This window comes from Physeter macrocephalus, chromosome 2 (genome assembly GCF_002837175.3).
Source record: "Physeter macrocephalus isolate SW-GA chromosome 2, ASM283717v5, whole genome shotgun sequence".
In the NCBI taxonomy this organism is placed as follows: Eukaryota; Metazoa; Chordata; class Mammalia; order Artiodactyla; family Physeteridae; genus Physeter; species Physeter macrocephalus.
The window spans coordinates 120,984,261-121,006,734 of record NC_041215.1 but is presented as its reverse complement, the minus strand read 5'-3'; positions in this window follow the sequence as shown (position 1 = coordinate 121,006,734).

Sequence of the window (22,474 nt, the reverse complement as noted above, 5' to 3'; positions counted from 1 at the left end):
TTAGGGTTTTATTTTCTCTCATATAACAAGAAGGTAAGGCCTCCCAGCAAGGCTCTGCAAATCTCTTGGTCTTTCCCTCACGCAACCAGGATGTCTGTTCCAGCCCCAGCTACCAGCATGCTATAGGCATCAGGAAGGAAGAAGAGACATGCCTTTATCAGAAAAGCAGAGCTTTACTAGCACTTCCCAGCAGGGATCTCTGTTTATATCTCATAGGGTAGCACCAGGTTGCACGGCGACCCCACACAAGGGAGACTGAGAAGGTTAGGTTTTTAACTAGTAATGGCCACCCTGAACAAAACCAGGCTTTGGTTAGTAAGGAAAGAATGATATTGAAGAGGCAACTAGATGTTTCTGCCACAGAAACACGGAAATCAATTACATGAGCCAAAGTCCAGAAGCAGAGCAAGCTTCTGGGTCAATCCCGTGATGTCATCAAAGACCCAGAAATTTCCATTCTACTATTCATAGCACTGGCTTCAGCCTAAGGCCAGCTCTCCTCCACGCTGTGGGACGGCTGCCAGTACAATCAGGCTACATGCCTTTTAGTTCCTATCCAGCAAGAGATTCTGGCTTCCTGTCTATCTCTCTTAGGAGCAAAGAAGCAAGGGGCCACTTTTAAGCACAGACACTAAACTACGCTGGATCCACACTGAATACCTTTCCCTATTCCAGAGCCAACAGGAATCTCATTGCCAACAAGGGCTTTCATTCACAAGTTCTTGGCTAGGCTAAGAGTGGGGGCTTTGCAGTCAGTCTGCCTGGTTTTATATCCATCCTCCCACTTTTCCAGCTGTGTATCCTTGAGCAAGTTACTTAGCCTCTCTGAGCTTCAGCTTCCTTGTGTGTAGAAATGGGTAAACTAACAGTATCTACTGGCACAGGTACTATTTAATGTAAGAAGTACGTAAGAAAATACATGCAAAGGACTTAACACGGTGCCTAGATATTAGCAAGCATTAAATAGATGTTGGCGATGATGATTATGCAGAACAGTCTCACACAGGCCCTGTGTGAGTTTTGCAAACACAGAAATAAATGTAAATCAGTGGTGCACAAATCCTTCCTTCTCCTTTCTTTGCAGTTGTTTTTTTTTTTTTTCCCCGGTATGCGGGCCTCTCATTGTTGTGACCTCTCCCGTTGCGGAGCGCAGGCTCCCGACGCGCAGGCTCAGCGGCCATGGCTCACGGGCCCAGCCGCTCCGCGGCATGTGGGGTCCTCCCGGACCGGGGATAAATGTAAATCAGTGGTGCACAAATCCTTCCTTCTCCTTTCTTTGCAGTTGTTTTTTTTTTTTTTCCCCGGTATGCGGGCCTCTCATTGTTGTGACCTCTCCCGTTGCGGAGCGCAGGCTCCCGACGCGCAGGCTCAGCGGCCATGGCTCACGGGCCCAGCCGCTCCGCGGCATGTGGGATCCTCCCGGACCGGGGCACGAACCCGTGTCCCCTGCATCAGCAGGCGGATTCTCAGCCACTGCGCCACCAGGGAAGCCCATCTTTGCAGTTTTAATGATATCAACTTCCATGCCCCGGAAGACCCAAAATATTAGTTTTTACAAGTTCTTCTTCAGAAAAGACCTGTTCCAGCCCTCAGGCTGCTGCAGGTAAACTTGAAGTTCAAACCATTCATCTAACACGTGAACTCATCTGAAAAGATATCTGCAAATCTACTACTAAACAATCTATTGAAGGACCCCATAATTAATCCAATTCAGTCATTATCACATCTATACTAAACGTATCATTAAACAGCTGAAACAGTGCTTTCAGTTTTTTTTCACAATTTATTTCAAGAATAATCTAAACACCTAATAACCAAATCAGATTATCTAAGCAGTAATCCCATCAACCGTACCATAGTCAGAACTTACAGTTATCCCACAAAGTAAATCTACAGTATCTTTGTTTGACTGAATATGGACAGAATATAAAACATATTCTATAATAAAAACCATCTGCTGAATGAACATCAGTAACAATAACAGTTGGTGTTGCTTAATTTACTAGCTCCAGGCACCATGCTAAATGCTAACATTTTAGAGAGTTACTATTATTAGCCCCATTTTACAGATGAGGAAACTGAGGACCAAAGAAGTTAAGTGACTTAGTTATGATCAGAGTTCCTAAGTAGCAGAATCAGGATTCAAAAAGCCAGGTCTGTTCCAACTCCAGAGCACAAGCCCTCCGATAGCAAGCACACTGGTACCTGATGCCACCTCTTCAGAGAAATACTTGGCAGATCCTGAAAGTTTATATCTGGCTAGAAAGCATAATAGGTGCAGAAATCATAGGTTTTGGAGTCAAACTTGAATCTGGATTGACTCTGTCATTTAGTCTCTGTTAGCTGCATGACCTGGATCAACTTAGGTAAACTTTCTGAGGCTCGGTTTCCCCCGCTCAAGGCTAAGGTGAGGTCAGAGCAAGTGCAAAGGTGCCAGAATGCTCTAACACCCACCACAACAATATCAGTCCTCAAGAAGCCCTTTCCCCTGTTCCCTTTTCTCTTCCTGTCTAATCCTTACACTCTCCTTCAAGGAAAATCAGCAATTAAAGCAAGAGTTACTATGGTTCAGGCCTTTGTCACCTTCTAAAAATACATAGCGCTCAAAACGTTGTTGAATTAATGAATGTTGATAAATGGTACGTGTTTGTACAAATCAGTGCATTTCTTCTTTAAAAAGTGCCTTATTAAGAACTCTCACTTTAATTATTCGATAATTAAATCCAGCATCAGACTTCAATCCTGTCCAGTATCTGTGGTGCCTCCCCTCAGGGTTACACTGGTCACAAAGCCAGGCTCAGTGGCCTCCTAGCCAGGCACCCATGAGAACGAAACCAGGAAGGAGCTCTCCTAGGAGGTCAACAGCCCCAGAAGTGCCTGGGAATAAGAATGGGAGATGTAATCACCCAACTCAGGAACAAGCCCATCAGAGTGAACATTCTGTCACTCTTTCAACCATCCAGCACCTCTGAACACCTCTTTCGTATCTGAGGAATTCCCCACCTTATGAATTCCCATACGTCCTGAGTCAGACTGTTAGCAAAAGACCACAATAATCCTCGCATCCCTGGTTGCCCTGTCCCTTGCAATGCGATTCTGCTGCTCTTCTCATCAGGAACTGGGATCTATTTCCTGACCCCCTGAGTCTGGGCAGAAGTGGTGTTTGGGTGCTTTGGAGCCTATGTCCCAAAAGGCACTGCCACTTTCACGATCACCCTCTTGGAACTCCTGCTGCCCAGAGAGGAACCCTAGGCTGGTCTCCTTGAGGATGAAAGATCAGGCAGAAGAAAGAGACGCCCAGCCAACAAGATCAACCAACAGTCACATGCATAAGGCCACAGCCGATTGTCCAGGCTGAGCAGCTCAGCTGACAAGCTGACGGTACAGTCACATGAGTGACGGCAGGCGAGAACAAGTTTTAAAAACTGTCCAGCTCAGCCCAGCCCAATCTGCTAGTTTTACAATCATGAGCAAAGAAAAGAGTTGTTTTAAGCCACTAAGTGTTCGAGATAGTTTCTTACTTGGCAATAAATAACTGAAAAATTTACTTTCCAACATTCCTTACAGCTAAAATGAAAACATGGGCTCTAGGGTCCACCCACGAGACAGACCTAGTCACTCCAGGCATTGATCAGAAGTTAGTGGCTTGAACACTCTGTAAAGAGTAGAGACAACTATGTCTGCTTTCCAAGGGGCAGTGGCAGAGCATCTAACAATGATGCCCAGTGCCAAGGATCAGCACTGATGTATCTGTGGTCCAGCAGAGGCAGCAGTGTTGTTGGCAATGAACCAGCTCTGTGGAGGACTTAGAACACCATTTCTGGCTATGTGGCCTCCCAGCCTGATTTTCTGACCCTCCTAGGGACTCTCTGAGCTACGTGTTCGTTTGAGTTCCCTCAAAAGCAGAGCCTAATGCAACAATACGGGTGCAAGTAGTTTATGGGGAGATGATCCCAGGAATAAGGAGTGAAGGAGAGGAGAGAGAAAGACAGAGGAGGAAAAGTCGGTAAGTATGAGTAACTGGGGCTCAGTCCTACAGGGGACCTGCTGAGGAATCATGCAGAATGAAATGCAGAATTAGCTATCTCTCCAAAAGATGAGTATCCGAGGCTTCCATCCTCTGGTTTTGAGCCCCCATTTGTTGAGGTTTGCATCTGGAAGCACTGATTCCCCCAGGCTATTCTGTGTAAGAGCTGGGCAAATGTTGTGCCTTCAGGAGAAGCCCTGAATCATAAAAGAGGACAGAAGCAGAGGACACTTGAGGTGGGGTGCAATCTGTGTGCAGTGGAACCAACCACTGTAGCCCCAGCTGGAATCAAAAGTGGTCCATGAAGGTGAGACATGAGCACAGAAAGCATTTGCTATGCTACCTAACATCCAGCCAGGTGCTGGTAAGTATTTAACAACTGGCTCCCCAGGGGAAAGATGGAGCAGGGGCTCTGAACTGTATTGTCTGCCAACTTTCATGGTGTAAATACTCCAACCATGTCTGATTTCAAGCTAACAATGTGACATCAGCCAGCTCACAAAGTTCCTGAAAATTTAACAACTGGCTCTCAAGAACCGGTATGAGCTGGCTCCAGCTCACCCTTTCTTAAGATCTTTTAAGAAAGTCCTTTTCTGCTCAAACTCAATGTTTTCAACAAAAAACCTAAGCAACTAAAATCAATGGCAAGAGGGAAGATGATACAGGTTGGGAACCAGGAATCGGGCAAAGACCAAAGTCTGGCATCAGAGATATGACTTTTGGCCTCTTTTTCTGACCAAAATGACACCAAGACTTCCCCCATCTCTGTGAGCATAATTCCTGATCCCCTATCTTCATTCTTGGGAATGAGGATCACCCAAGAACGTCATTGCAGTCCAAACAAGAAATCTGAGGGGAAGGGCTGGGCAGACGTTAACAGAAACTCTTCCAATAATAAACTGTGTTCAATGTCAGGAAATTCTTCTTTCCCTAAAAATCAAATCCCCCATGCAGCAGTTTAAATGTTTTTCCACCAGTTTTACTCTTAGTGGAGACATAGTAATTATCTGCAACCTTCCATAGAGTAACCTTTCACATACTTGAAGGCTTTTCTTCTCCAGAGGAAACAGTCCAAGTTAGGTTGGCCTTTTGACAGAAATTCAATTTTCAAATTCAATTTTCTGATGCTTTAACCTTCTCTGGGGCTTTCTTTCTAACCTTGTCCAAGTTCTACATGTCCTTATTAGCTGTAGAACCCAGACCTGGGTCCAGGTTTCTTGCTGAGTTTTGACTGCAGAGAAAACAGGGAAGAAAAGGAGTCTCTTGAGATCTGTGCATCCCATGGGTATTTATAGATTTCACCATTATAGGCTCTCTTTCCAATCCAGCCAATAGCCAATACAGGGCAAGGAGCCAACTGCAGGAACAGAAGCAGTGGCCTTTCTGAGTGTGAGCATCTCCCCTTTACAGATGGAACAGGAGGCCTCCTGACCATCAGTGACAGCCTGGTCATTTCTTGTACCTCCCCAACAAGCCTGGTCATTTCTTGTACCTCCTTGTGTTCACAGACTGCCCTGCTACCACAAAGGCACACCCTAAATCCTAACAGCATCAAGCACCAGGACACTGGAGCAAAAAGTCATACCCAAGTGAGGGGAATTCAGTAAATCTTAGAAGGGATACTACACTCAAGAACAGGTCACCAAAATCAAAGGCATTTTTACCCATCTCCCTCTCACTAATTCATGGATGTCCAAATTCAGACCCAAACGATGGCCTAAAATAGCACTGTCTGATAGAAATAATATAATACAAGCCACAGACATGAGTCCAGATGTTTTATAAACATAAATTTTATGTTTTTTAGTAGCCATAGTTTTAGAAAAGGGGAAAGTGGTGAAATTAACTTTGATAATAATTTTATTTAACCCAACATATGCAAAATACTATCATTTTGACATGTAATCAATATTTTAAAATTACTAATGAGGGGGCTTCCCTGGTGGTACAGTGGTTAAGAATCCTCCTGCCAATGCAGGGGACACGGGTTCAAGCCCTGGTCCGGGAAGATCTCACATGCCGCAGAGCTACGAAGCCCGTGCGCCACAACTACTGAGCCTGCGCTCTAGAGCCTGTGAGCCACAACTACTGAGCCCGCGCACCACAACTACTGAAGCCCACACGCCAAGAGCCCTTGCTCCACGAAAAGAGAAGCCCGCGCACCTCAACGAAGAGTAGCCCCCGCTCGCCACAATCAGAGAAAAGCCAGTGCGTAGCAACAAATAAAATAAATTTAAAAAAAAAAATTACTAATGGGACATAGTACATTATTCATACTATGTCTTGAAAGTCTAGTGTGTATTTACACATAAAACACATCTCAGTTCAGACGAGCACAGTTCAGGCACCAGTGGCCACCGAATTAAATAGCTCAGGTTCACCTCTTGATTGCCAAAGTGTGGTCCCCAGACCAGGAGCATCACCATCTACCGGAAACTTGTTTGAAATGCAAATTTTCAGGCCCCGCCCCGCCCAGGCAGAAACTCAGGATGCAGCCCAGTAATTTGTTTTCTAAAAGACCCTCCAGGTGAGTCTGATGCGCGCTTGAGTTTGAGAAACTTTGGCCTACATACTGCCAAATCAGAAATGTTTAATCTGCTTTTAATTCATACAATCACCAATGTCTAATGGGGGATATGAATCTTTAAAAAACAAACTCTCCCTGTTTTCCTGCTGCTAGGGAGCCAAAAACAGCAAATTTGGTTCCCACAAGTTTTTTGTTTTTATTTTTGTGCCAATTAAACGACTTTTCCATTGGCATGCTCCTTTTTCAAATGATCCATTTTATCCTTCTTTCCCCCTCATCTTTGGATTTGAATCCTTCATCTTCTTGGTTTTTTTTACAGTAACCACAACTGCCCTTACCTCTTCACAGATATCTAGGGTTGCCAGATTTAACAAATAAAAATACAGGATGCCCAGTTAAATTCAAATTTCAGATAAATGAAATATTTCCCAGAAATTGCAAGGGACATACTTATACTAGGAAGTATTTGTTGTTTTTTTGGAATTCAAATTTAACTGGGCCTCTCTTGTACTTTATCTGGCAAATCTATTCATATCCCCCTACATCCTTCTGACTCCAAATTCCTCCAGGGACTAGAGTGTACAGTCTCCTGGGGGTCAGCTAGAGTGGGCACTGCCAAGAAGCAGCGCCAACACAGAACTGCAGGCCTGTACATTCACTCCTCAGCAAGAACTAATTCTGGATAAAACCAGCTGCCTCGATGTATTCTTTGGCTTTTCAAAGATGGGTCCTCTGGCTTCCAGTGAATGCCAGCTGCCTCTCAGGATCAAGCTCTCCTTTAAAAAAAAAAAAAAAAATCAAATCAAACAAAGAGTGCACTGTCAGTCAATCAGAGCTGCACAAATGTCCCCACTTAGCTCACAGCTCAAATGGGGCCTCCAGATTTATGCTGTTGAAAAGGAAATTGGCCTCGCTTGCTTTGAAACAACCCCAAAGTGGGGAAATTAATGCAGAAAACGCCAAGTCATAATGAAATCTGGCAACAGCAGTGGGTTGTGTGGCATCATCCAATTACAGCAAACACAGACTCTGCCCAGGGGGAGAAGCCAGTCTGGACACCAAGCAAAATTAGGACCCTACACAGTAATTACCAGCAGAGAGAGGAAACATGTTAGGATGTTACAAAAATTGGAGAGCTGGATGAATGCAGACACCCTAACAAATGCCCAGGATCACTCCTCCATGTGACTCCAAAATAAATGTTCTCAGTACATCTCAGATGCTGAGCTCCTCCCGTGACAAAGCCCTTAGAAAGCCAAATCTTGGCTTTCCTCCCACCTCTTCCGTGAGCCCACTGCAACCCATCTAGAAACCCTCAAGGTTCATGGAGGTATGCATGCCTGGAGGGAGGAGGCTCTCCATCCCTTTCACTGACTTGATTCTTTCCCCTCCTCAAGCCAGTCGACTCTAGGAGCCACAGCCACCAGGATGGAGCCAGAAACAACATCCCAAAGACCTTAACCTTGCCTGGCAAACCAGGATGACACCAAGACCCTGGGGTGGGAGAGAACTTGAAGGTGGGCCTGAGGGAAACAGGGAGGAAAGGCAGGGAGACGAGAGAGAGAAGACAGTCCAGATGCTCACCCAAGATAATCCATATGAACCAAAAATCCAACTGATGGTGAAAGTAAAGAGATGTTGTACCCTATGTTCTGCACCCCACGTGGGTTCATAATCAGATAACACTGTTTTATTTCCCCCTGCAAACTCTTCCACACGTGGGAGACATAATAGAGGGCTGCAAATGAATAAAAAGGGCTATGAAACTTGATTGTTTCAGTTCATAGTTTCATCTTGGAGTTATCTTTAAGGTGAATGGTGTGGATTTCAACCTAATATTAAGAGAAAAGTGATTTTATATACTTTTCTTGCTAAAGGTAGAAGAGTTCATTGGATTTTTAAAAGAAAAACACAATAATGCACAGACAGGGTTAAACACCAATTGAATAAAAAGGAGTTTATACCATCAAGTCACCTAATTTCCAGAGGGCCAAAAGAAAAGAAAATAAAAACATAGCATGGATATGGATTTCATACAGATGATGAAACAGGAAAGAAGAAAACTGGCATTTTTAAAAGCAGAGTGCATTTTGAGCCAGTAAACTGAGGAAGAAGACAGGATTTCTCTTGGAGAGAAAACTTTTCTTTTGGTTAGAAAAGCATATTAAAATATTTGATTACGGAAGATGGGACCCCCAGAAAGGTTTAGACAAAGAGAAGATAAATCGTTTTGGCTGGGTAAGTAACAGGAATTGGGTGGGCGGGCTTTATCAGTGACTGCTTACTGGTAACTGAAGGAAGAGACCTGGGGAACATGAAAAGGAGGAAAAGGGTAAGGAGAGTGGGCATTGAATGAGGGAGTCTGGAGACCTAAGAAGGAAGGTTAGAAAGAAATCCCCATGACGGAAGGGGCCAAGACATTTTGGGAAGGGGGTGTGTAACCTTCAATAAAACATCTAGTTCTGCAATGTGATCCCAGAACAGAGGCTTCATGCTATGTTCAAGATGATAGAGAGCAGAAAAAAAGAGATTCAGGAAGCAAGACAAGCAGGTGAGCAAGAATTTTGGCAGGAACAGGAAATCAGAGTGAGAGGCAACCACAGGAACAGAAGCCCTTTGGGACTTTAAAAAAAAAAAAAAAAAAAAATCCTGGACATAGCTCCAGACTTCCAGCAAGACCTGGGATGAAGGCTTGAAACAATGGCTGGTTGGTTTGTTTCTAATTAGATCAAGCTAACCACCAAAACTAGAGATATCTGACTTATACCTCCGGAATTGAAACGACTAAATATTAGAAGTAAGAAAAGAAGAAAGAGAGAAAAAGAGGGGAAAAAATAACAAAAGAAAAAAGAAAGAGAAGTCTGATAACTAAAAATTTCGTCTGGCATCAGTTTAGTCCTGAAGGATATACATAATTTAGATACCATGGACAGGACAAGCAATACTGATATTAATAAAGAGGAAAAGTAAAACGTAAAATAAAGCAGGTGAAATAAATACAAACAGACATTGTTCATTACAGTGTACAGAGGCAGTATGTTTAATTTAAACAGGTTAAGAAGGGGCTCTCAAGTCAGATTACCCAGGTTCGATCCCCAGCCCCACCATTTCCTAATCAATTGATCTCAGCACTTTACCAAACCCTCTCTGAGCAACGTCCTCTCCTGGAAAAAGATTAATAATAATACAGGAAGTCCCACTTTTTGAAAGTTCACTTTACAGCACTTTGCTTTTACGAAAGACCTACATCAATACCCGTTTTCGCTAACCGAAAGAAATCCAAAGAGGATTTTCATTTTTACGAATAAAGACAAAAAGTGAAAACTGAGTTCACCGTTTGTTTTGCAGCGAGCCCGTACAGAGGCAAGGCGCATCCTGAGCAGCAAGAGGGGCACCACCAAGCTCCCCCCCTGGGAACGCACTCAGCATGCATCTCAGCATCAAGCCGCTAGATCTCTGAACTGAGTCTGTCAGCATCCGTGCTCTATCTCGATTTATTGTGTGCATCCGTTAGCAAGACGTTGCTAAGGCAAACATCAATACTTCTTTGCTTTACATCATTTCTGCTTACAAAAGGTTTCATAGGAACGCTCTCCTTTCGGACAACGGAAAAACCGGTACTACTTTCCTTATAGACTTTTGGGAGATAGCTGAGATAATCACGCATGCCTATGAGAGTTCCATTTCTGACAATGACAAACTGGATTGCTTCAGACCCACATTCCCCAGAAATTAATCAGAAAATCAGAACAATTCCTTTTACAGCAGGAGAAAGACCCCATGGATCTTTGGGGTCTCCTCCTGGCCCCAGACCCAGGTCTCCTCTTCCCCAACACCTCCCTGAGTTCAGCCAGCAGAAAAGGGAGAAAAACTAAATCAGTTTCCTCCCACCTGTCCCTCTACGAAAGTCAGGCACTGCCCACTGCACAGCTTTAATCTCTAAAAAAACATTCTACTGGAGGAGAAATATGTGTGCAGTTTGTTTCTAAATGTCATGATTGTTTTCACTTTTTTTTTCCTTTTACAAGAACTCTATTCAATTTGAAATCTATTTACTTATACCAGAGAGTACTTTTTAGTAATAAGGACCCTGGCAAGTATCACTTATGTAATGCATAACGTAACGGTGTTTTACTGGAAAAAAAAAAAGTCAAGGTCAAGGAAGGAAAAGCATAAAAATAGGTGAAGTGTTGGGAGAGGTGGAGGGAGAAAGATGAAATGGAAAAAAAAAAAGAAGAGGCAAGACCTGAGAAAGAGTAAAATAAGGGAAAAGAGAGCAAAAGAAGGAGAAAGAGAGCAAAGAAAGAAAATGAACCCATTAGGGAAGCAGCCTGGGAGCTGGTACCAACCACCCCCGCAGGAGAGGAGAGGAAAGGACGCAGCCCGTCCAAGGACAAGGTACATAAGACACCAGGTTTATCAACATGACTTTGTTCTCTGGCCTGAATTCTTCACCCAGATCCTCAGACAAACCCATATTCATGTGCAAAACTAAGAAATGCACATGGAGTATTTAGCATTAACAATGCCACTCAAAAGGAAAACTCACGATTTTCTCGAACCTGTTTTTGCATTCAGCATTTTATTTTTTACCAAGGATATAAAAACCGAAGTTCTGACAGATTTTGTTCATCCTCACGATGACCCCGGGAGAGATATGAAACTCTTACAGTTGTTCACATTTTCTGCTCTCATGCTGGAACGCGTACGGAAAATAAGAAGCCTTGTCAAATAAACAAGACCCCAAATGTAGAGTATATCGCATTAACCACAAGATAACCCTGTTTATCATCGTGTGGTCAGAAGGAAAATTTAGGTGTGTCTGTGTGTTTAAAACACTAGTGGTGGACTTCCCTGGTGGCACAGTGGTTAAGAATCCGCCTGCCAATGCAGGGGACACGGTTTCGAGCCCTGGTCCGGGAAGATACTACATGCCACGGAGCAACTAAGCCCGTGCACCACAACTATTGAGCCTGCACTCTAGAGCCGGAGGGCCACAACTACTGAGCCTGCGAGCCACAACTACTGACGCCCGCGCACCTAGAGTCCCTGCTCCAAAACAAGAGAAGCCACCACAATGAGAGGCCCGCACACCGCAGCAAAAAGTAGCCCCTCTTCGCTGCAACTAGAGAAAGCTCGTGCGCAGCAACAAAGACCCAACGCAGCCAAAAAATTAATTGTTTTTTTTTAAAAACACACTAGTGGTTAAGACTCTGCGCTTCCACTGCAGGGGGCAAGTGTTCAATCCCTGGTCAGGGAACTAAGGTCCCGCATGCTGCACGACAAGGCCAATAAATAAATAAATACATAAAACTACAGAAAAAAAAAATACAAGAGTATTTTTTTAATACAATAAAAATTTTAAAAAGTAAAACACTGACCAATTTTACATTAACCTTCTCATCTGCTCCTTAACATTTCTCCAGAGCGCTAAGCAACACAGCAAGGTTACTGTACAGGTGACTTCCTAGTCTTTGCACCTAAAGTCATCTGGTCTAGTCTACGGAAAAGTAGGAATTCTGCCATGGCAGTACTCAAACCCTGAAATCTGGGGACCCAGAGCTAAGAATGCGGCTTCAGTGGGTGAAGTCAAAGTAAAGCGGTGAAGAGGTGAACAGTGGTTCTCTCAAGGTGAAGATCGGGTGAAGAGGTGCAGAGCATGCGAAGTCCTACTCCCAGTGTCACTCTCCTCAACAAGCAGGATCTAACTAAGGAGACTTTCCACCTCTTCATCTGTTTTTCCAAGACTTTTGTGCCTACTGCTATCAACTTCTGCTGAAATCTGTGGGCTAACATTGGACTTCATTGTTCTCCATTAAATTAGAGTTTGCAAGACAGCAAACATTAGTATGAGCACAGAGGAGGGTACCTTGCTAGGGTATAAGCTCCTCGCGGGAAGAACCATATTCCATGGTCTAGGTGACCACTTAGGAGTGCTTAATGACGTGTTGTGTTCCTGCTTCTTAATCTGTGGAGAGAACATGATAAGTATTTGTTGTGAAGCACTATTCTGGACATCTTGGGAGGCTATAAAACATTAGACAGTTTCCCTCCTCAAGGACCTTAAAGTCAAGTTGAGAAGATAAGAAATAAAGATGTGAAGAGTTAATTAAATAACCGCACAGATTAATTAATAAGACAACAACAAAGGACAAGTCATGAAATGATGCATTTTTAATTTCCATATGAATTGCACAGCTAATAAATACCTCAGAAGTACATAGAAATTACTTCAAGCTGTGGTGGAAATGAAAACTTTCATGAAGCGGGTAGGACTCAAGCTAGGCCTTAAAAATTTGCATCAGATTTGGATAATAATCAAAGCTCACTATGTGCAACACTCTCTGTGATTCAAATACAGTATCTCATTTAATAGTCCTAAAAGCCATGACAGGATTGATATTATGGTCTCCCTTTTGCAGAAGTGGAAACTAAGGCTCATTAAGGTTATGTAACGTTGCCCAGGGTCAGAATTCAAACCCAAATCTAGCTCTGGAACCCACACCCCCATGGCCATTTGATATTTTGTAAAGGTTTAAGCAAAACTCAGAGATGGCAATGTATGGTGGCCAAGGTGCACTGAATATACTGGTCCAGTACGGGTGAGAGGTCAGTTGAAGCCCTCAAGATCCAAATTTTTGGAAAACAGAGTGATACAGCTGAACAGGTAAATGGAATGAGATTTACCTATATTCACCAAACTGTAAACTATCATTATTATCATAGAAGCAAATTATGACGGACTTAACTAACTCAAAATATTTCTACTATTTGTCCTCCCTGTGATTCAGCAGGACCGAATTCCTATTTATGAAAAATGCCAGACCTCCAGAACTCTTCATTCTGAATCCAAGATAATCTACATATGACTTTGCATAAGTTTGCATATCAGGTTCAAGAACGCCTCCTCCCCTTGGCTGTATGATGTTAATTAACTGACTCTTCCGACCTCCAGCAGTTTCTCCCTCCCTGGCCGCCTCTGCTCGCTGCCCACCGAGGTGCGAGTGTTCCACTCCGGGGAGAACCCCCGGACATTCTGGCAGAAAGCAGTTGGTGTGGCCACTTATCAGCTCCAGCTCTGAGGCTTCGGAGGAGAAAACCTGTTCCACCTTGTCCAGAAAATGACAGAGAGCACTTGCTCCCGTGATCCCTGCCCTCCACGCAGCTCAGAGGCAGAGAGGAGCTGTCCAGAAGCCCTTGGACTTTGAATAACAACTCGGGAGAGGAAGAGGTTGGGGAAGAAAAGCCAGCCTTGGTTTACCTTCAGAGAAGGAAGAAGAGCTAAAGATTAAAAGGAGAAGCCACCACAATGAGAAGCCCACGCACCGCAACGAAGAGTAGTCCCCCGCTCGCCGCAACTAGAGAAAGCCCGCACGCAACAACGAAGACCCAACGCAGCCAAAAAAATAAATAAATAAAATAAAAAGTGAGAAAATCATGGCCAGACTGGGCTTCGGGTATGGCTTTCAACTGTTTGTCGTTCTCTTCTGTCTTCAGGCAGTGGGAAATGATGGGACTCAAAGCCCCACAATATCATGGTAAATGTAGAACACCTCCCACCTGGAAAGGGACTGACTACAAGCTCCCCTTCCTTCAAGGAAAAGAGCAGTCACCAAGGCCTGCAAGACACCCACAGATGTGGGGTGCCTTGGGAGAAGTCTCTCTCACAAACTACAGAAAACATCACCCAAATGTTCTCCTCTTACCTGTCCACCAGCTTGATCTGATCACCTATACAACCCAATTTATAGGTGTCAACCCAATGTCTGGTCCTATACAACCCAATGTCAGGTCCTTTCATGCCTATTTTCTAAAACCATCAAAAGCCTGGACTTCAGGTTCCTAGAAAGCCGGACAGGAATGTCCCTCTAAACCCTCTTAGCACCTAAAACACCTCCCCACTCAGCTTTTCCTTGGAGATGTGCAAATGACTTCAAAGTGTTTCCTCTCCTTGAGCTAAGAAAACAGAACGCTCAGAATAGTGAAATCATTTTAGCAAACAGTGAATTTTAGCAAAAAGGGGGTGGCGATGCAGGGGACAAGAGGGCCTTTTTTTGTCCCCCAAATCACATCACTTTTGTGGGTCACCATAAGGCTGATCTTGAAGGCAAATCAGCTTTAATTATTTTAAGGTATTTGAAAAGGAAAAAAATGTGCTCAAGAATCTACAGCCTTGAGTCATGAAGGATTAGCAGAGAAATTACTGGAACCAATATTCCTCTGGAACTAATATCTCTGAGGAATCAGACTGAAGTATTGGTCTTTTGACAAGTCTGTCTCAGATGAGAATTAAACTATATCCATAGTGTCAGATAAAGAGTCGAGGGCTTCCCTGGTGGCGCAGTGGTTAGGGACCCGCCTGCCAATGCAGGGGACACAGGTTCGGGCCCTGTTCCAGGAGGATCCCACGTGTCGCAGAGCAACTAAGCCCATGCGCCACAACTACTGAGCCTGCACTCTAGAGCCCGCAAGCCACAACTACTGAGCCCACGCGCCACAACTACTGAAGCCCATGTGCCTAGAGCCCCTGCTCCGCAACAAGAGAAACCACCGCAATGAGAAGCCCATGCACCACAACAAAGAGTAGCCCCTGCTCGACGCAACTAGATAAACCCCACGAGCAGCAACAAAGACCCAAGGCAGCCAAAAACAAATAAAATAAATAATTTTTTTTAATACAACTGCTTCTACTATTTAAAAAAAAAGGATAAAGAGTCCACAGGATAGCCATTATTTTTATTTAAAAACACTGAAGAACACACAAATCCAGAAGAGAACAATAAAAACACAGTTTCTTCCTTAAAAATAAATAAGTGCCATCATCTGCATAAACCATTACCATTTATTGCCTAATTAATATACAACAAAACAATAATCATGCATATTGCCAGATTAACTTTCAACATTTATCACAACCCTGAAATGTTTACGTAAATGTATTCTTAGTCTTTCTCTTCCCACTACCACAAAAGCATATTCTAACTTCCCTCAGTTTCTTACCCTCCTCTCCCTTTGAGGCAGGCTCTGCCACTGCCAAGTTTGTTCTATGGCGCTTTTGTGAAGCAGAACTGGGGAGGCAGGGGTTGGGGTAGAAGAGCAATGGACAAGAGGAACAAAGACACCAAGCCTAGACCTCAAGGGAGTGATCTTAGAGGACAGTCACTCTGGACAGTCAATTAATCAAATAAGGAAGGCACATTTTTAGAAGTATTGCTGTGGACTTTGTATCCAATCCATGATGTTTAAATATCGTAAGAACTACAGATACTATAAAATTGCCTTTTGGTTCCTGGGCTAATTCTTTGACTACAACTTTGACTGGACCACATGTGGCCATAGCTTCAATAGGGTTGCATGTGCTAATCCTTCTTAGCTTGTACTTAAAACTTAAAAAACAACTGGAAAGGAAATTCTCTATACTGCAAACTCTACCCTTTACCCCCACCTCTGTCAACCAAGAGCCTTGCAATGTATGTTCTTCCCCATACAGACACTGGGTTGAGTATTGTGCTTGCATATACGGCTAGTTGAGTCATTTCAAGTGCATAAACTATAAGTTAATGGCAATAAATCAATGCTCCCGGGGTAATACGGGTTTTCAGCTTCCCTCCCAAAGTGGTTATGAAGATTAAGTGAAATAACGCAAAGTGCTTATAAACTGGAAGGAACTATGTGTGACATTGATCTGGGGTGGCAAACTCTGCAAAAAGATGCAGGGGTCTGAAGCAACAACCGTTAATTGCTGAACTGATCATTCAGACTTCTAACAACACCTTCAAGAAAATGGAAACAGATACATTCTGTCTAGATAAACCTCTGGGGTCCCATTTCCTTTAAATCTGGGAGGAAACCTGACTTAAACCCCATCCCACGTACTGAAAGATTGGGGGTTGATTCCCAGGGGTCTTATGTGGTCACTCCCCCCTCATATTTCCTGTTTCTGGTGGTCTCGCAAATTTTCACATCTCCCCTTCTGTGGTCACTCTCTTCCTTCTGTCTTATGCCCAGCTGACTGTGAGCTGCCTCCCTTTTCCTGTTAAATCTCCAAAGCACCGCCCACACTAAAGCCGTTGCATACTGCAAACAGGCTTTTTAATGAAAGGTTGGAGACTTCGGGGGGAACTGTATCATAGAATCACAAGCAACTTAAAAAGAGAGCTCCTGGGCCACTTCCACCCCAGGGTCTCCTGCATTGGACAACTGTCTTCCTCAGCATCTCACTCCCTCACCAGTTGGCAGGTTGCATCATTCCCCCTCTTTCACTTTCCTGTGTTCTCTCATCTTTATTATGCAGAATATTTCTGATCTCCCTTTGTCTCACCCTATTTCCAAATCATCCTTTGGGGGAGGTTGTGGGGGGGGGCTTCATTTTTCACACCAAAGATGCCATCAGGGTAGTGTTCTAAACCAAGAGCCATCTCCCCTAATGTGAATATGCCACTGGCCTCGTCTGTTGGACCAGCTGCAGTCAGTCCTGGTTTTCAGTACAGATTTTCCCTCCTCCTGCCCTCTATGTGCTAAGGAAGGGGAGGGAGGGGATTGAGAAGATTTTCTTGAATTATCCAGACTATTCTTTCCACTTAGTGCCTGATTTTACATGACAGAAGAAAGTCTGGGTGTGCTTCAGCTTTCCTGCTGTTTTCCATGTCTGTGTAATGAGGGGACAGTTGATCCCTATTTTTTTAAAATCCAGCAAAATAGCCAAGAGCTTCAATGTGCAAACCGAAGCTACTACACTGGCCCAAATTAGGCCAATGGCCATTGAAATAGCTCTGTGGAGACACTGGCCACAGACGTTAGGATCCGTCAGCTGAGAAAACAACTGGGAGAGAATAAATGTGGATCAGCAACGAGGATCCAGCTGAACCTGTTTTTTAACTGCAAGAGTTAGGACAGACGGTCTTCACTTTGGATTTTTAAGTGATTACAGAGAATCAGATCTGAGCTCAAATCCACCCAATGCCTCTTGCTAGCACTGAGACTTTGGATATTTCATCTGGAAACTACCTTAAATCGTTTCTGGAGCAAGATAAAAGATGGCTGGATGGATGGATGGACATTCATCTGTAAAAGGGAGATAATAATACCCACCCAACCTATTTTCACTGGTTATTGAACATCTAAAAGAGCTTGAGATTGTTGCAGATTGTTTGTTTTCCTTCTACAGCCAAAAGAGACACTGATGTTAACTTTTTCTGGAAATGCTCGTATCAGCGCATTTCTGAAGGGCCCCTAGCAAAGGAAGTTCTATAGTTGCAGTGACACCTCTTCAGAACAAGACAGAGAACACCAAACAAGATCCTTCCCCACTTCCCCTGTCCTTTTTTATCCTAAAGCAGTACTTGTTAAGGGTTCCGTGACCACTCCAACTATTTCCTTTGAGGATGATAACACTGCAGCGGAAGCTTCATTATTATGCTAATAGAGCTTGGTCTGAGCTGCTTTCATAACTGCCACATTAAAGCTCCCAGGAAGGAGAGGCCTCCAGAGCCATCTGCATGGCACTAGGTTGAATATTAATGAAGGATGAGTCCAGAGGAGTGGTTTTTGAACCCCCAGCCATCAGGTAAAGGGGCCCAGCTTTCACTGCCACAAATAAGTAAACCACCAAACAAACAGGCAGATTATAAAACAGAAATGTGAGAGAGCAAAACTGCAGAGGAAGGAATCACGAGGGAGATTCTTGCACAGCACAGATGTAACATGTGGTGCTCTTTCAAGGCAGGCGTAATTATCCCAATTTTAGAGATGGAGAAACACGCCTCACAATTGTCAGAAGAGTTATTCAGGGCCTTACCCCTCCTTGGTGACGAGGCTTTGCCCGCCTTCTGCATGCAGGCCAGCCAGTGACAAAGCCGGGCAGCAAGTTAGGTAAGAAACTAGAAGGTGATGGACCTGAGACTTTTGAGTCAAGGTGGATGCCTTCAAGATTTGACCCCCAGGAAGAGAGAAAGTGCACAGCTGTCCTATATCCTGATGAAAAGATATTATCAACAACCCCCCTGCCCACCTTGGCTACTTTTCAGTGATGTCTTATGGAAAAGTGAAGGAGGAAGAACCCATAGGTCCCAGAGGTATTTCTGGACAACTCGGAAGGAATGGGAGAGGAAAGACCCCTGTACTGGCAGAGTCGGGGTGTGGGAGTTCAACCTTCCTTCCTTCCTGACTGTAATCACGGAGTTGGGTGACTGGAGGAGGTCTGTGCCGCCACCAGTCTCTACATGGCAGGGTCCCACAGGGCAGGGGGAGTTCTCATGAGTAGCCATCTCAATACCTCTCAGGTAGCCTAAAGGATTCCCACGCTTCCCTGCTCCTAACCCCGGAAGAAGAAACCCTGAAGGCAGCATTGCTGGTTGCTGCTCCCACGAGGTATCCACGACAAGTCACTGAGAAGTCTGTGGCCCCTAAATCTTTCTAATCAAACATGGACACTCATTTATATTAAGTACATAGTTAATTCTTCCAACTAGAGAAATAAGGACACTCATATGTGGTGGGCTACCCGAGGGTCTGCCCAGCCTCTTCTCTCGTTGCTGGAAGATGTCTGCATATTCTCCAGATGTTTGGAGCAACCCCTGCTCCCTCCCTGTGTCTTCAGCCAAAGACACGCCCTTCCCATCAGGGATCAATATTAAATGATGATCAGTTTAAGCCAGTCGTGTTGATCCTGTTCATATGCCAGTGATAGATGCAGGTCCAGGCATTGGATGTAACCTGGCTTATAAGACGTAAGGACAAGACTGCTATGGGTCATTGGAAAAGTTTTCAGTGTTCTAAAAAAGGGATACAAGCCAGGGACTTCGTCCTCTTCCAGCATTTGACTGTGGACAGTGTTTTGAGCTGCGGCAGTCACGGTGAAACCAATCACATGGATAAAGCCAGGAGAATTATGGCAGGGTCAGCATACCTGAGCTGCTGAACCCACCAACTCTGGAACCACTTAATGCTGGTCTTCCTGTTATGTAAGATCATGAAATTGTCATTATTGTTTAGACTGTATTTATTTGGATGTCCTGACACTTGTAAACAAAAATTGTCTTAATATACCGCCTTGTCCCTTTGGAACAGAATCCCAATTTTGTTTGGGACTCTACACCCCTACACTGACTATGTGATTAGCTAAACTAATGGTGGTAGTCACATTTCCTTACTGGGGATTGGCTTAAGGTACAAATGTGACACAAAATCTGCCAATCAAGCAGGAGAGGAAATTTTCAGGGGGTTTCTAAGAAAAGTTTCTTGTATTAGGAAAAAAAGACACAAGAAAGAGAGTTTGCTTCCTCTGCTGGATTATCCTCTCCTCATACTTGGATGTACCCTGCATGGTGCTACAGCAGCCATCTTACAACCATGAGCAACACTGATCTGAGAACCAAGTTATTGTGCTGACATTGATAAATCCTTAGTGTCGAAGGAGTTTCAGGTTCTCATTATGTGGCCATGTAATGATGAGCTTTAGTTTTACAGTTTAAGAATGGATTACTTGTATTATAGTAATCTATGCAGTCATTTGCCTTCCAAGTGCTCTCTTGAGTGCAGAGGAAGGGATGGTATGGCAGCTAGATACAAGGAATTCACAGACACTCATATCCTGTCTCATCTAAGCCATAGGAATAATGAGTGCCAGTTAGGGAGGTACCATTAATACTTGTGGCAATTACAAAGTACCATGGTACTTGTGTGTTTTAATTTTATTATGACTCCCATTTTCTTTTTAATTTAATCATTGCTAAATGTTTTATAAGGAAGAAGGAAGGCAAGGATAGATTAAGAAAGCCTGTAAAATACATTACATCTTACATCTTTAAAAGATGGATTTTATTACTCACAGGCTTGTAAAATGCTTTCATGAATATCAAGTTCTCCCTCACACCGCTCCCCCACCAAAAAATAAAAGAAGAAAATGAGAAAAAGGAAATGGTTGTGGTGCTACTTGCTTCATTCTCCTGCAAAACCGTTTGGATTCTGTGAAAACCTGGGTGGATTCATTGGCATTTACCAGGTGTATGATCATCGTCTAAGGTATGTGTCAGGGCTGAACGTGATGGAGGCCCACTGCCCTGGCCTGCGGTCAAGCTACCATTCTGACCTTGGCTGCTACTCACTGGGTTCTACCAAATGCTTCTGGCTCATGCAGTCAAATACAGAGTTGGCAGAGTTGGGGAAACTATCATTTTAATTTATGAAAGCTTGAATGGCTGCCATCAAACATCAACAAATAAGACTATGCCAGATAGATATAATCAGCTCAGCAAAAGATATATTTTCTGATCCTTTATCTTCTTTTCCAAACTGAGAGAAACATCACCTGCACAAACCAGTGTGATTATTATTTTGACAAGTTGGTTTGGGCTAGTAGAAGCTTGCACAGTCAACTGCCAAGTCATAAAAAGGGCTCTAAAGCAGAAAAACAAAGATATATGTAACTGATGCCTTAGAAGCCAAAAGTGTATTCATTTGAGAGACAATACAGCAGAGTGAAAAGAGCATTTGTCTAGGACCAAAAGGTCCGAGCTGTAGTTCTGATTTCATCAATCAGTAGCTGTAAGTCTTAGGCAAGTCACATTGCCTCTCTGGATCTCACTCCCCAGTCTTATATCCCTTGAAAAGATATGCCCAAGTCCTAATCCCTGGTACCTGCAAATGTGACCTGATTTGGAAATAAAGTCTTTGCAGATGTAATTAAGGGTCTCAGGAAGAGATCATCCTGGATTTAGGATGGGCTCTAAATCCAATGACTAGGACTTCCCTGGTGGCACAGTGGTTAAAAATCCACCTGCCAATGCAGGGGACACGGGTTCGAGCCCTGGTCTGAGATGATTCCACATGCCACGGAGCAACTAAGCCCGTGTGCCACAACTGATGAGGCTGCGCTCTAGAGCCCGTGAGCCACAACTACTGAGCCCACGTACCACAACTACTGAAGCCCGCACGCCTAGAGCTCGTGCTCCGCAACAAGAGAAGCCACCGCAATGAGAAGCCTGCGCACCGCAACAAAGAGTAGCCCCAGCTCACTGCAACTAAAGAAAGCCCGTGCACAGCAACGAAGACCCAACGCAGCCAAAAATAAATAAATAAATCCAATGACTGGTGTCCTTCTAAGAGAAAGGAGGAGATTTGAGACATAGACATAGAGACACAGAAAGAAGAAGGCCAAGTGAAGACAGGCACAGACTGGAGTGAGACACCTACAAGTCAAGGAACACCAAGGGTGGCCAGCAGCCTCCGGAAGCCAGGAGGAAGGCACGGAACAGATTCTCCCTAGCGTGTCCAGAGGAACCAACACTGCTGACACCTTGATTTCAGACTTCTAGTCTCCAGCACTGTGAGAGAATATATTTCTACAGTTTTAAGCCACCTAGATTGTGCTACTTTGTTATGATAGCCGTAAGAAACTAATACAGATTTTCCAGCTCAGAGATTACACCTAAAAGCATCAGTTTGTTTAGGGTCAGCTCTCTGCACTCTGCGATTTGGGGTGGAGTTGCAGGGAAATTCAATTTACATTAAAAAATGAAGACATGTGAATCCTTTGTTTTGAGGTTAGAGTGAGGAATGGTGCTCAAAATTTCAATATTTCTTCCCTTTTTTCATCTAGATAAGACACTAAGACAGTCAAGAAAGGGCTATTTTTAAAATATTTTCAGCCTGTCGAAAATAAAAGCAATCTAAATCTAAGTGGAAGATCTATAATTCAACCAGGACAATCAGGGGCCTGCATTTACACTGTGATGAGATTATAGCAAAACTCCATTTTGTTGGGACATGGAGAATAAAGAAAGCAAAAGGGATGCTTCCTTCAGTAAGATTGTTCTGTCTTTAAAAGTTTCTCCTAAAACTTGAAGTTTATAACTCAAGAATGAATCTTGGGCTTCCCTGGTGGCGCAGTGGTTGAGAGTCCGCCTGCCGATGCAGGGGAC